General features: G+C 45.8%; 1 protein-coding gene across 1 annotated transcript in view; it reads left to right on the top strand.

Annotated features, from left to right (window-relative positions):
* Positions 1-16,014, top strand: part of ABCA13 (ATP binding cassette subfamily A member 13) — a 2,435,905-nt gene that overhangs the window by 2,003,855 nt on the left and 416,036 nt on the right. The window lies entirely within an intron of this gene.

Below are 16,014 nucleotides of genomic sequence, written 5' to 3'. Positions count from 1 at the left end.
TCAACGTCAGTCAACATTGCACATTGTGTTCCATCAATGGCATAAAGGTAGTTATGTATTTAAGCTAGTTGAATTAAAGCAACTCAAAGCTACCAACACTTTTTTCTAGCTGTCTCACAGCCATTTTAACTGCGAATGGTATCTGCGCCTAAATGAGTTCCCTGTATACTAACAATTAACTTGTTATGTTATGGTATGCAGATTTGTACAGGACACTCCAACCAGGGAGGTATCCTGGTGCTAAGCAGGTGTGAGTATAGCCACGCCTAGGGCCTAGTTGGAGTACTCGAAAAAACAGATCTTGAGCTTCTTGCTGATTTTAAGAAGTGAGAAGGAGAGTCTGATGTGTAGCAGTAGGTCATTCCATGCCTTAGGTGTGATGTAGGAGAAAGCTCAACTGCAGATCTGGTTTTCCCTAAGCATAGGATTTGTGCACTTTGGGATTCAAACTTGTAGAGGTGTTTGGAAGGCTTGTGAAAGCAGAAGAGACGGTTAAGGTATGCTGAGACAGTGTTATGTAGTGCCTTGGCAGTAGGACTGAGGAGTTTGAATAGTGCGAGTTTGTGAATGTGGAGAAAGTGGAACTCCTTCAGGTGTAGTGTTATGTGGGAGGCTCAGAGAGATTCTCGCTGCTTTATGTTGTTTCATCTCCTCAAACAAATGTGAAATTGTCCAGGCTGCTACACACGTTTTCAGAAACCATGGTCTTTTGCAGTCTGAAATATGTGTAAGCAGGATTACTCCCTGTGTTGAACACTGGCTGATGACACAAGCAGCCATTAGCAGGTCATAAGTCTGAATCACACCGTGGGTAATGTAGATTTTCCTAGTAATTTATGACGGAAAGTCTTAATTTTATTAAAGACACGGAGGCGAATATTATGCGTTCTTTTCTTACTTTATTTTAAACAGCAGCAGTCAAGAAACTACAGCTCCCAGGGGGATTAGCGCCAGACTAACCAATGGGAGCAAAACAGTAACTAAAACTGAGCCAATCAGCATAGGCCATCAACCATAGAGAGTACCCTTGACTGCGAACAGCCCTCTTTTCTTGAGCGAGTAAGTTAGATAGAATCATAAAACAACGGGTAAATAAGTCCGACAATTGCCAATGCCAAGGAAACGGAACAAAACTCTTGGACCACAGCGATGAAACGAGAGGCGGATGAAGGAGGCAGGAGGTCCTGCGAAGGTTGCGATGAAGCATCCAGAGATTTCTTCTTGAAGGGAGAGAATGAGGAGCCAGCGGCGTTATCCGGAAGCTGGAGGAAGTGCTGGAGTCACTGGGAGGGAGAAAAAGAGTACATATTAGTAAAAGTACTGTGGTGGGATAATATTCGCCTCCGTGTCTTTAATAAAATGAAGACTTTCCGTCATAAATTACTAGGAAAATCTACATTTTATGACAAGACCGGAGGCTCTATTATGCGAGTTTAAAGCTTGTCAATAACAATTGAAGATGCAGATCTAACAGGTTTACAACAGAAAGTTTTAAACACATTGTCATTGGACCAATCTGCAGACCTGAGAATGTCCTCTAAACTGGAACCCAGGGCAAACGCCTTGGAGGCCATAGCTCCCCTGGACGAATGTGCTCCAAAAACAGAGATATCGATCCCCGCTAAGGACATGACCCATTTAACCCAACGGGCTAGAGTTGCCGAAGACACCGGCTTGTGTGGTTTACGAAAGGAGATCAACAATTGATTGGAAGAGGACGTTCTCAGGATAACAGTTCTCTTTTCGTATTCTTTTAAACAAAGTCCCACACATAGTTTTGGTTTGTCGGGGAAGAAAGGGTAGAAGACAGAATGTAGGTTAGTTTTCGTACGTTTGGAAATGTGAAACAAAACCCCGGAGGGTAAGAATTGGCGGGCAGAGACGTCTAGGGACTTAACGTCCGAAGTCCTTTTGATAGAAATTAAGCATAGTAACATGGTAAGCTTGGCCGAAAGCATTTTAAGCGAAAGGCTTGAATTATCCGGCCAAGAAAGAAGTAGGTTCAACACTAGGGAAACGTCCCAGAGATGAGAATATTTGGCAGAAGGGGGTCTGGAGAGTTTCACGCCTTTTAAGAGGCGACAAATCAAAGGATGGATCCCAATAGGGTTGCCATCTATAAGTGAGTGGTTCATGGATATAGCGGATCTGTAAAGATTTATTGTCCGATAGGACTTGCCTAGACCTGCCTGGGCGGCAAGAAAGTTGATAATTAAATTTAGATATGTTGAAAAGGGATTGGCACATTTTCCCACACACCAGCTTGACCAAAGAGTCCAAGCTGATGTGTATGCTCGCCTTGTACTGGGTGCCCATGCGTTATTGATGAACTCTGAAGCCTCTGACGAAATAGCGAAGGATTGTTGGGTAGACCGGAAATGTGCCAGACTGACAGGGTTAATGATTTGTTGAGAATCAGGTTGTGGGGACATCCGAAAGGGTCGAGGAGGAGTGACGGAAAAATCGGGAGAAGGATTGGGAAGTCCACCGCGAGTTGGAGCAGGGGTGGAAACCAAACCTGTGATTGCCAAAAGGGGACCAACAGGACGAGTGACGCCTTTTGACATCTGACCTGATTTAAGACTCTGTTGATTAGGATAAATGGGGGGAAGGCATAGTTGAGAGATCGAGACCAGTCTTGGAGGAAGGTGTCTGTAGCTAAGGCGAGTGGATCCGGACGCCAGCTGAAAAAGTGAGGAAGTTTGGCGTTGATTCTGGACGCAAAGAGGTCTATCTGGAAAGGGCCCCATTTTCTCTCTATCTGGCGAAAGACTGAATAGTGTAATTTCCAATCGCTGGAGTCTGATAAGTGGCGTGAATGCCAGTCCACATTGGAATTCAACGAGCCTGGGAGATATTCTGCTATGAGGGAAAATTTGTGGGACAGGCAAAATTCCCAAAGGCTCTTGGCCAGAAGCGCAAGAGGCTTGGATCTGGTACCTCCTAAATGGTTGATGTAACGTACCGCTGAAATATTGTCCATGCGGAGCAGGATAGAACATCGTGCTCTGTTTTTCGTAAAGCTTCTGATCGCAAAGGAGCCTGCAAGAAGCTCTAAACAATTTATGTGCAATCTGGACTCCTCTGCGGACCATGTACCGCCAGTCGATATCGAACCACAGCGGGCACCCCAGCCTGTGAGACTTGCATCTGATTCTAACACAAGATCGGGCACAGAGGGGAAGATGGATTTGCCGTTCCAGGCCTCTAAATGGGATATCCACCATTGGATTTCCATTTGGGATTCTTGATCTAGAGACACGAGGTCGGAGAAGGCCAATCCTCGTCGGAGATGAAGAATTTTGAGGCGCTGGAGAGTGCGGTAATGAAGGGGTCCTGGGAAGATGGCCTGGATCGAAGAAGAGAGAAGACCGACGACCCTTGCGAGCGCTCTGAGTGAGATAGAGTCTTTTTGAAGAGTTAGAATCAACTCTTTTTTGATCGCAGAAATTTTGGAATGAGGAAGAAGCAGAGAGGCCGACACCGAATCTATCTGGAAGCCTAGAAACTCTATCTGTTGTGAAGGAAGGACCACCGATTTTTCGTGATTTATAAGGAAACCGAGTTCTGTGAGAAGGGTGGATGTTAAGTGAAGATGGTTCAGCAGGGAAGACTTGCTCTGGTGCATAATCAGAATATCGTCGAGATAGATAATAAGTCTGATGCCCAAAGATCGGAGATAGGTTACGACCGGTTTCAATAGTTTTGTAAAGCACCAGGGAGCGGAAGACAGGCCAAAAGGGAGAGAGGAAAAATGAAATGTTTTTGAATTCCAGTGAAATTGTAAAAACTTCCTGTGAGAAGGATGGATAGGAATGGTTAGATATGCATCTTGCAAGTCTAGTCTGACTAGCCAATCGAATTGGAGCAAAATATCCCTGAGATGGATAATGGTTTCCATCTTGAAATGGCGATAGATGACGAATTGATTGAAAGATTTTAGATTGATTACTGGTCTGAGCTTTTTGTTCTTTTTGTGAACGAGGAAGATAGAGCTGACGAAACCTGAAGGGTCCGGAGCACAATAGTGGATAGCCTCTTTTTCTAAAAGGGATTGGATCTCTGAAGAGATTAGAGAGGACATTTTGAGAGAAAACTTTGGGAGGGGAGGAAGATAGGATTGGACGGGGGGAGAAAGAAGTTCGATCTGGTATCCCCGAATAGTGGAAAGGACCCATGGGTCTGTTGAAATTGACGAAGAAGCGAAGACGACCTCCTACGGGAGGGTCAGAAAGATGGCTTACCTTGGTTATTAGACGATCTGGAGAAGCATTGACCACGATTGCCGAAGCCCCTAGATCTTTGTGGATAAAATTGGGGTTTGAATTCCTGTGGATAGGTGTTGTATGAGTTTGAATATCCTCTTGAGCCTTGATTTCTGTATGGGCGGCCGGTAAAGCGGCTCCTACCTTTACCGGCCCGGGCAAAAACATGTTGGTTGAAGACCTTTTTTACTGATTGTTGGGCTTTGTCTAGAGATGAGAAGGTCGAAACGAAATGGCTAAGGTCTTTGATGAATGAAGCGCCGAAGAGGTAGCCGTCGGCCTGGATGCCAGGGTCCCGAGTGGCTAAATTAGCCAACTTAGGGTCCATTCTCAGAAGAAGGCCTTTGAGTCTTTCATGGATAAAGGCAGAATTTGCGTTGCCTAAAAGACAGAAGGCTCTTTGGGTCCAGAGAGAAAGATCTAAGGGGTCAATATGAGTGTCCTCTAGTCTGGCTGATTCGGCCAGATCGAAAATTCTAGCTAGTGGACCGACCACGTCCAAAAGTTTATCCTGGCAGGTGGTCCAGGCCTTGTCCACCCCTTTACGGGGGTCCTTGCCAAATTTGGTAAAGAAGGTGATGAGACTCTCATCAATAGTCGGTGTCGCGGTAATGTTGGAATCTAACGATGGTCTAGGGCATTCTGATTTCAGTTTGGACCGTGTTTGTTTGTCCAGAGGTAAATGTAGGCGGGAAGAGATATATTCGCCTACATGATCCAATGGGAGCCACTCTGTTGAGTTAGGGTGATGAATGAGGGACTGATCGAACATAGGAACGCCCTCGGCGTCTACCACACTGGTGGAGGGGCCGCTTGGAGAAAGTTTAGTACGTTTATGGGGGGGAGAGGAATGGGAGAATGAATCATCAGGATTGTCAGACTGGGATGAGTTGTCCATGTCCTCATCATCTGTGTCCAATATTTTCGAAATCACAATCTTTTTTGGCGCAGGAATATGCTTTGATTTTGTCTTACATTTTGAGGGAGGTGTCGAATTTTTAACGGAAATCCCCTCCTTGGAAGGAGGCCTGGGAGGAATCAAGTCCTCAGTTTGTTGTGAGGCAAGCTCACTCTCTATGTGTGCGCCTTTACGTGATTTAATTGAAAATAGTTTTCGTTTTCTGCTTTCCCCCGCAGAATAGGCCATAGAATTGGACACCATGGACATGACTGAGTTTTCAATGTTCTTGGACATTTTATCCATTGATGCTCTTAAAGCACTTTTCACTGAGGATTGAATAAAATCATTTAAATCTTGTTTGAAGGATTCCTCATCCTCCCCAGAGTCTGACCTTAAAGGTGAATTATTATCCATAATGGAAAGAATTTTTTATAAATGAAATACCAATTCACAAAATGTTTGGGAAGTTAAGGGTTAATGAGGGAGCAGGACGCTCCCTGGGGCAAGATATGGCACTCCCCCAGAGGCGGGGACAGGAAAAAGAGCCGGAGAGGGATTCAATAATAGGCGGCTCATAGAGAAGTGAAGCCGTGTGTATACGCGGGAGGCCGGAGACTCGCAAGCTGCCGAAACCCTGCCGCCGAAGACGCAAGGTAAACTCCTGACAGGCGCGCGTTGAAATGCAGCGCGCGCTGTCTCAACGGAGCCGAGAGGAGCAAATAGAACGCAGCGGTTGGCACGCGTTAGAAGTGAACGGCCGCACGAAGGAGGGGTTGGGGGGGGCGGTAAATAAATACATGCCGTACCGGCAGAATTAGCAGAATACAAAGCAAATACTCGGATATAAGCGATATCAAGTTAAAATATAGAAACATTTGAAACAAACATTAGAAAATACGAACGACCAAAAGAGAGTACTTATCTTGACTGCAAGCAGCAAGAAAAGAGGGCTGTTCGCAGTCAAGGGTACTCTCTATGGTTGATGGCCTATGCTGATTGGCTCAGTTTTAGTTACTGTTTTGCTCCCATTGGTTAGTCTGGCGCTAATCCCCCTGAGAGCTGTAGTTTCTTGACTGCTGCTGTTTAAAATAAAGTAAGAAAAGAACGCATAATAGAGCCTTCTGTCTTGTCATAAAATTCAATCTTTCCTCCTTCTGAAGCTGGAAAATTGAGAAGCATTACATTGGATAATAACACCCGTTATTTAGAGCACTTAGAAACAATAGAAGTCTGTTATGACGTTCTACATAAAAGAACATACCCATTGTTGTTTTAACCTGTTGTGTGTTTAAGAGATATGTTTCTCCTCACCCGAGAAAAAACATATTTAAATCTACAAAGAACAGGGAGAATTTAAGTTTTGTGACACCAAGTTATAAATCAGCTGCTATTGCAATACTGTAATTGTGTAGTATAACTTTAAAATGTAGTCACTTAACATGAGTTATTGCTCCTGGAGTAACCATCAAGGAAAATTAAGAGTATCTGTTCTATACTGACACTGGGACAGGGAAACCTAGTCTGCTGCCTTTCTGCAGTAAATTAGAATCTCAATGCGCACCCACCTCCCAGAATGATTGTTATGCTATGACTTTTCTTTTTAATTGCCAACTCAAACAATGAAGCAGCTGCACAATTAATGTGACTTTCAGAGTCAGTCATTAAAGGAAAAGGCAAACCGCTCTCTGCAGCTGTAATTAATGTGAGAAAGATTATTTTTTGACAGAAATCCAGCAGTTTAGTACAAAGTAGAGCAAGAAGGAGGGAAGTATCCTTACAAAAACACACTCGGCCTGCAAGGCCTTCCACATGCCTTCTCAGATTTACAGATAATCGTATTTGACTCCTGCAGAAAGAAGGCGCTTCAAATTTATGGTGTAAATGGTGTCATGGTGTCAAATTTATGGTTATGGAGTAAAGTGCCAGAGTGAAGTGGCATGTCATAGACTATGTAGTGGAGTGGAGTGCAGTAGAGTGGAGTGGCGTAACATACAGTGGAGAAAAGTGTCATAAATTGGCGTACCGTGTGGTATAGTAGATTGTAGTTTGGTGTTATACAATATTGGAAAGTGATGTAGACTACGTTAGAATAGAGTGGCATACAGTCTTTTTGATTTTTGTAGAGTTGACTGGTATACAGTATAGTGTTGTAGAGTGTGATACAGTGGATCAGCATACAGTGTGACAGAGTACAGTGACACTGAGTGGTGCAAAATGGAGTGGTGTACGGTAGAGTAGTGGAATAGAGTGGAGTACTGTGTCAGAGCAGAGTGGAATAAAGTGGAGTACAGTGGTATACAAAGAGTTCCATATAGCATATAGTGGACTACACTGTCATAGAGTAGAGTGGAGTAGAATGTTGTACAGTGGCATACAGTATGATACAGTCTTGTACAGTTTATTGAAGGGGTATAGACAGGAGTAAAGTGTCAGAGAGTGGCATGCAGTGTAGTGTTATAGAGTGGAGTTGCATAGAGTACAGTAGTGTGTGAAACAGTGAAGTTGCATAGAGTGGATTGCTGTATAGTAGCATAGAGTGAGGTAAAGTCTCGTACAGTGGAGTAAAGTTGAGTTGAGTGGTGTACCGTAGTGTGGAGTAAAGTACAATAGAGTGTATTGATGTGTCATAGAGTAGAGTGTCATGGAGTGGAGTGTACTGGTTATCATAGGTAGTAAACTGTTATAAACTGGAGTGGGGTCTCATACAGTAGGCTGGAGTGCTGTGTCGTTCTTGAAAAGTGTTGTATAGTGGAATAGAGAGCTGTACATTGGAATGCAAGAGCATACGGTGGAGTATAGAGTTGGAAAGTGGAGTGTATGGTGATAGAGTGCAGTAGAATGTCAAAGAGTGCCATGAAGTGTATTAGACTTTTATAGAGTGGAGTTATACACAGTGAAGAAGAATGTCATACAATGGAGTGGCGTACACTGTAGTGGCATAGAGTGAATTACTATAAAGTGGATTAGCATACAGTGGAATAGCATACAGTGGAATACTGTACAGTGGAGTGTAGAAGAATGGAGTGACATAGAGGGGAATAGCGTAGAGTTGAGTTTGATAGAGTGGTGTAGGGTACAGTGTATTGGCATAGAGTGGGGTAGCATACACTGAAGTGGCATAGCATAGAGTAGAGGAAACTGTTATAAACTGGAGTGGCATCTCATACATCTCATACATTAGAATGGAGTTCTGTGTAGTACAATCTTGGAAACTGTAGCAGAGTGGAGTTGAGTGTTGTACAATAGAGTGTACGGGCAAAGAGTTGAGTGCAAATTTGGTCAGTGGAGTGTACAGGGATAGAGTAGAGTCTAGTAGGGTGGTATGGACTGCAGTAGAGTTTTGTACAGTCTTTTTATATACAGTGTAGGAGCGCTGTGAAGCGGTGTAGAGTGGAGTAGCATACAGTGGAATGACAAAGTGCAATAGCGTAGGATAGAGTAGTCAAACAGTGGAGTGGCATAGAGTGTACTCATATATAGTGTAGTAGCATGCAGTGGTGTGGCATAAAGTGTTGTTGATATTGGATCCATTAATGACAGCACATTTTCATACACAAACAAAGTCGATCACCACTGTAGATTCCCCTGTCATGAGCTCCCCATCAACCCCAGCCTGTAGGTATGTGGTCAGGCAGGCTATGGGGCCCAGGCCTGAAGGTTAAAGATTGACAGGTCACAGGTGGGGTAACACTTTGCCGACAGCCAAACACACAGGGAAACTTAAATCAGATCTCACAAATTGGCAGCAACACTACAATGGTCCCAGGAGATTGGCCCCAATAAAGCACACATGGCTAGAGGGATGCAAGCTTTCCCAAAACACCATAAAGTTACATGCTACCTGTAGTTAGGTACACTGAGCAAAACAGGACACTGCGCACAGAGAGCACATGCAGTGACCACGCGCCCCTCAGGCCGGACTTCTGGACACATACTCACTGGCTGTGTCGGATAATGATTTCCACCATTGTCAGGCTGCCTGTTAGAGGTAGCCTGGCGGTAGTGGAAGGCTGCCTGTGGCGGTCCCCACAGCCTTCATTATTCGGCGGCTGAGCACACCATGCCGGTGGTGTCATTTCTGCCGCCACCGGCATGGCGGGCTCAGCCGCCAGTGTTCACAATGAGGGCCTTTGTGTCTTCCTTTGTGTTACTTTGCCACAAGAGCCATTCTACGAACACAAGCATGTCCCCAGTGCGTTGCCCTGCACATAGAAGGATTAAGCGCTACACTTTTACTGAAGCCAGCGCTCCCTTCTTAAATTGCAAGTTGCGGAACTGAGAGAAGTCTCACAGCGTGTCCCCAGCATTACCGTAACAACCAGGCTTCCCCCTTGACGACGCATCAGTTGAGGCCGCCCTATATGCTGCAGAGGAATCTGAACTCACCAAACTTGCTTCATCTGCTATAACCTTTCATGGCCCGACACTGTACTCCAAGCATCAGGAGGACCACTCCTGCACCAAGAGATACTTTTTCATGGATGGGACATGTGGTGTCCTCTATGTTCATCCCATGCAGCACTGCGGCTTAATACATTTCCTCCATCTGTCCTAGGGGACCTGTGGCTCATTTGGGTATGCCTTTAAAATCTTGTTCAACTACAGCGCACATGCCCGTCGATCCCCAGATAGGATCCCCTGACAATCACCCACGTCTACTACAATCTTTGGTCAGTGATGTCATCAGTGATGTCATTGATCATGTCATGAGTGATGTAATATGAGAAGTCATAAGGAGTGCATTGCAGAGTAGTAAATTATAGTTAGGTGGGGTAACCATAACTGCTAAATTTCTATGGTTTTGTATGTTTGAAATTTCAGCCTGACTATAAAGTCCTTTAAACCTTTGTTTTCTTCAATGAATTTCTAAGGTTTTTAAAAAAAAATGTAATTTTCTAACGATAATGTCCCTATAACCTATTATTTTTTCAATGAATTTGCAAGTTTTTTTAAAATTGTGTTTTTAACTATAACGTCACTGTAAACTTTATTTTTTTTCAGTGAATTTATGTTTTTTTAAATTCAAATCACTTTATTCGGTTAGAAAATTTTCAACCATAAAAACATATAAATAAACAGCACATCACACCTCTCTCAAACCTCATTACCCCCAATTATTTTTAAAAAAACAATTGAAAAGACAATTACATTCAAAATTACAGTACTCAATTGATGGATCCATAAAAAAGTAAAAATTTATAAAAACACTAACAAAAGTTAAAAGTTAACCCTATTCGCCATGTTATAGCTCCCTTTAAAAAGGAGCCAGTCCCTTGCCACACCAACGCATCAGAAGTCATACAATCACATAAAGGCTGGGCGGTATTGCACAAAACCCCTGTCCCTCAAGAGGGGGACTAAGTAGCACTTTCTAAAAGGTGCATAAAACTCACAAAACATAATAAAATGAATTAGGGTCTGTGGGGATACACCATCACACGGACACAATTTTATGGAATTTTGGTCAAACTGCCCTAGCGGGAAACACAAATTGTTTCTAATTACTCCCAAACGGAATCGCGTGATGAGGGTCCTTTCCCATACATTTTTAACCTCCAAGAGATAGGTCTCTGGGCCCACCCTCATCTTTATCATAATAAAGTCCCTCACTGATTTTTTCCTTAGCTCTACCTCCTCCCTCTTGGCCCCTATGATTTTTAAGAAGTTCTCCTTCACCCACCATTTGTCCGAGCTGGGTAAATCCTCTGGTGCATCAAAAATATCTGAAGGCCCCACTACACTGGCTACCTTTCTTATATAAGCCAACAAGGGAATTTCCATTGCGTGATCGCATAGCAAGCAATGACGCAGGATTTCTCTGTTGAGGGACGCAAATTCATTAGTCCAAATTGAAATCCACAATAAAAGGGGAGCTATTTTAATGGCATCTTCTATAAAATCCAAATCCAACTCAACATGCAAGCAAAACCCAGGAATGTTTTGGCCCACCCCTAGTAACCTTCTACAAAAACGATTTTTCTCAATCACAGGGGCCCTATTTTCCATATAGCCCCAAAGTGAGTCCCCATACATCAGAACTGGAAGGAATTTACGCCTATAGACCTCAAGCAAGGGTTTAATAGGTTTATTACATTTTATTTACTTGATGCAACATTCCTCTAACCTTTAGTTTTTAAAGTGAAACTGTAAACTTTTATTTTTTTCCATTAGTGTTACCTATAACACTTGAGAGTGGGTGTGTGAGTGTCTGAAAAGGTTGTTAAGTGTGTGTGTGTGAGTGGCTTTATGTGTTAGTGAGTATGTGAGTGTCCTTATGGCTCAGTGACTGGGTGTGTGAGTAGGTGTATTGGTCTGTGAGTGGGTGTGTGAGTGGCTGTAAGTGTCTCTGAGTAGGTGTGTTACTGGAATTGTATGTGTGGGTGAGGGTGTGGGAGTGCCTGAATGTGTGTGTGAGTGGATGTATAAGTGATTTATGTGTGCAAACATGTAGGGGGTCATTCTGACCCCGGCGGTCTAAGACCGCCGGGGCCAGGGTCGGCGGGAGCACCGCCGACAGGCCGGCGGTGCCCCGCAGGGCATTCTGACCGCGGCGGTTCGGCCGCGGTCAGAAGAGGCAAACCGGCGGTCTCCCGCCGGTTTACCGCTGCCCTTAGAATCCCCCATGGCGGCGCAGCTTGCTGCGCCGCCATGGGGGATTCTGACACCCCCTACCGCCATCCTGTTCCTGGCGGTTCGCCCGCCAGGAACAGGATGGCGGTAGGGGGTGCCGCGGGCCCCTGGGGGCCCCTGCCGTGCCCATGCCAATGGCATGGGCACGGCAGGGGCCCCCGTAAGAGGGCCCCGCAAAGTATTTCAGTGTCTGCTAAGCAGACACTGAAATACGCGACGGGTGCAACTGCACCCGTCGCACCCCTGCAACTCCGCCGGCTCAATTCTGAGCCGGCGTCCTCGTTGCAGGGGCATTTCCTCTGGGCCGGCGGGCGCTCTTTTGGAGAGCGCCCGCCGGCCCAGAGGAAATGTCTAAATGGGCGCCGCGGTCTTTTGACCGCGGTGCGGTCATTCAGCGGCGGTACCTTGGCGGACGGCCTCCGCCGTCCGCCAGGGTCATAATCAGGCCCGTAGTCTCAGTTATCACATAACTGTCTCTTAAACACTACTCCACAATCAGATGCAACAACATCTAGGTGTTAAAAGTACACAATTCATTGAGTGTGCAGGCCACACACACACACACACACAGACACACTCACACACCTGTATATATATATATATATATACTATTAGAGTGCACCTTTGTGTAAAAATGTCTAGTACCAGATAATATTTGCCTGTAGTTCTTACTATGTTTTTTATGTGCATTTTAAAAACAAATTACAGCCCCCAACACGTATTTTCCAACTCCACACAAGGTGTGCAGACCTGTAGTGATTTACATATATAGATTAATTTTGAATGAATGTTTGAGGTAAGGTGTTTACTAAAATAATAAATAAATTTATATTCTAATTATTAAATGTATTATAGAATGTTTTAATTAATTTTACAGAATCCCGATGACATCGCAGCATCACTGCGATGTCACTGTGAATACTATGTGATATGGAGTGATTGATTGGTTTAAAAGCTTTCAACCTTCATATTAGGAAGTCCCACCCATTGTTTCTCTTTAGGTGTGTCTCTGATTCTAACTCCTCTTTACTGAGCTGGTTTTGGATTTTGTGTTTTATCTTCTTTGAAAAATGGCCTCTTCAAGTACTCAAGAGCCGGAAGAGCAGCAGATGGGGAGTTCATCTGAGGTAGATCATCCTACCGCCAAAAAGGAATCCATAGCATAGAAGTTTTTCACCATCCCTTCCAGAACAAAAAGGTTGAAGCCACACAGGTGAACTGCACTCTGTGCAACCGGATTTTGTCTAGGTGTACTTTGAAGAAGTATTCCCATGGTCTGAGCTCAATGCTAAACTATTTAAAATCAATACATCTTTATCAACTGGCAAAGGCAGAGAGAGAGAGAGAGAGAGAGAGATGTGCAGCAGCCCTCTACATCATGTGCAGAGCACATAGCACCTGGGGATTTGCTGCAACCTAGTGTGCCAGCAAGAGCTCCTGAACCCCTCAAAGGTGGCACCATTTGTTCAGAATGTAATGAGGTCCTAACTGTTGGGTTACAGTGTATACTAGCAGCTCTCGAGGCAGAAAAAAATTACAAATGCTAATTTAAAAAAAAAAATCTTGCACAACGTTTGTGAGTTCTGTATTTATACTGTTTTTATAGTTGCCATTTGTTGGAAAATGGGTTATTGGTAAGGGCAGGTAGGTACCTACACTTAGCAATAGGCCACTAACCTCCACTTAGGTCCAGTTAGGTCTTAATAAATTAAACCCAGCTCAACCCTTGGTAGCTTGGCAACGAGCGACAAGGCTTAACTTAGTAGACAGAGTGTAAAGCATTCAAATATCACAAAACAGTAATTAAATAAAACAAAGGAAAAAGTTTAAAAATCCAAAACCAATTTATAAAAATAGATTATATTTTTAGCTTTAAAATGACACAAAAACGAATAAAATCGGATATGGGGAACCAGAAATATGAAATTTTAAAGAATTATTGTTTTTTAACGCCTAGAATCAAAAAGCGCCAATCGGGTCATCTGGTTGCACCTCAACAGGGGCAAAGTCAAAGTTTCAGGCCGACCGCGATGGAGCCCTCTGGAGGCCTCGGTCAAAAGTTTACCTCCGCACTTAGTCATTTTTCTGAAGATTTTCTTCAGCGGGACGAACCTGCCAGTCCAATCTGACCTCCTGGAACTCTTCTCCGGATATGTGTCGCGGGAGCCCTCGTGGAGATTTTTACCTTCGGACTTAGTCGTTTTTTCGAGGTGAAAATCCTTCGACCGGGGCAAACCTGGATTTTGATCTGACGTCCTTGGAGCCCTCCTCGGATACACTGGCTGGGAGGTCCAGGTCAACTTTCCACCTTCGGACATAGGGGGTCATTCCGACCGAGCACCGCCAACAGGCTGGCTGTGCCCCGCAGGGCATTCTGACCGCTGCAGTTTGGCCGCGGTCAGAAGAGGAAAACCGGCGGTCTACCGCCGGTTTTCCGCTGCCCGACGGAATCCCCCATGGCGGCGCAGCTTGCTGCGCCGCCATGGGGATTCCGACACCCCAAACCGCCATCCTGTTCCTGCCAGGAACAGGATGGCGGTATGGGGTGTCGTGGGGCCCCTGGGGCCCCCTGCAGTGCCCATGCCAATGGCATGGGCACTGCAGGGGCCCCCGTAAGAGGGCCCCACAAAGGATTTCAGTGTCTGCTGTGCAGACACTGAAATTCGCGACGGGTGCAACTGCACCCGTCCCACCTTCCCACTCCGCCGGCTCCATTCGGAGCCGGCTTCCTCGTGGGAAGGGGTTTCCCGCTGGGCTGGCGGGCGGCCTTCTGGCGGTCGCCCGCCAGCCCAGCGGGAAAACCAGAATGGCCTCCGTGGTCTTTCGACCATTCGTCTTTCAACCATTTGGCGGTTCCCACCAGGCGGGCGGCTACCGCCGCCCGCCAGCCTCAGAATGAGGCCCTTAGTCTCTTTTTTTGAGATTCTCTTCACCGAGACGAACCAGCAAGTCAGGCCGGGTCACGGTTGAGGCAAGCCGGCTAGAGTTGCCGCGGCGGGTCGGTCCCTCTATGAAGCTTTTTTTACCAAAGTACTCCAAACTTCTCCAAACTTCTGGCGCTTCTCCCAGATGTTCTTTTAAGGTTCTTTTGGGGTCCACATCTCACCCCAAGGGTCCAGAAGCTCTGAGATGATCCTTGGGGGGTGGAGAAGTGTGGCTCAATGGTTAGAGCGGCAGACCCTGATGCAGAAATCTGGCCCGGGACCAGGGTTCAATTCCCGCCTCGGCGGGTCTTGGGCTCACTTTCCTCGGACCTGATAATTCTCGCATTGGTGTCTAATCTAATTCATGGGTCCCCCTCTGTAACTCTGGGCAATAGCTTGCTTAATCTCCACAACGGCGCTGGGATGCCTGGCTTCACCTTGGAGGTTGCCCAGGAGTGGGCACCTCACAGGGTAAAGCCAGGAGGGGTTCCACAGCAGTATGCGTACAGTGCCTTGAGACCCTAACGGGTGAGTAGTGCGCTATACAAGTACGAAGTTTGCAGACTACAACTCCCAGAATGCACCTGGCGCAAACTCCTTTTTGGCAACTGGACAGTGGTCAGCAGGTTGATTTCTTCAGGAGTTGGTGCAGGGGACTCTGGTTAGCAATTTTTCACCTGTAGCAAACAGGGAGTCCCTCCTTGATCCCGTTGAAGCCAGAAAAAGTCCTTCTTGTGGTGAAGCCCAAATGTGCAGCTGGTGCAGTCCTTCTGAGTGCAGGTTCCAGGTGCAGGCCAGGGGTCTTCTCCTTTGGTTCTTCCTTGTTGGAATCTGATGGGGATCTGAGGTGTGGGTGCAGGTCTGCCAGTTTTATCCTTGCTCCTGGGTGAAAGACAGGGTGAAAGACAGGGGGGTCCTGATTCTCCAATCAGGTGCAGGGTCCTTCCCCCTGTGATGACCACTTCCTGGGAAGTGTGGCAAAAATCAATCCCAGGAGGCAACATTCTTCAAAAATCCATCATGGCTGAATCTGATTTTTGGAGGTTACATCTGGCTGAGCCCAGCCACTGGTGTGGCTAAAAATCATAAACACACCCCTCTCCTGCCCCCTCCTAATCTAATCAAGGGGGCACCTAGTTGTCTGGGGTTACTGGATGTGGGGGTGTTGCTGGGTTGCTCCAAATGTCCTTCTCTGCCTTTGAAGACCAGTTTGGCAGCCCTCCCCTTCCTGCCTCACCATCTGCTAAGGGGAGATTCCCTCCCACAGGCACATCTCTTTGTGTGAAGCCAGGCC

Source organism: Pleurodeles waltl, chromosome 2_1 (genome assembly GCF_031143425.1).
Source record: "Pleurodeles waltl isolate 20211129_DDA chromosome 2_1, aPleWal1.hap1.20221129, whole genome shotgun sequence".
NCBI classification, from domain to species: Eukaryota; Metazoa; Chordata; class Amphibia; order Caudata; family Salamandridae; genus Pleurodeles; species Pleurodeles waltl.
This window is presented reverse-complemented; position numbering and strand designations above follow the sequence as displayed.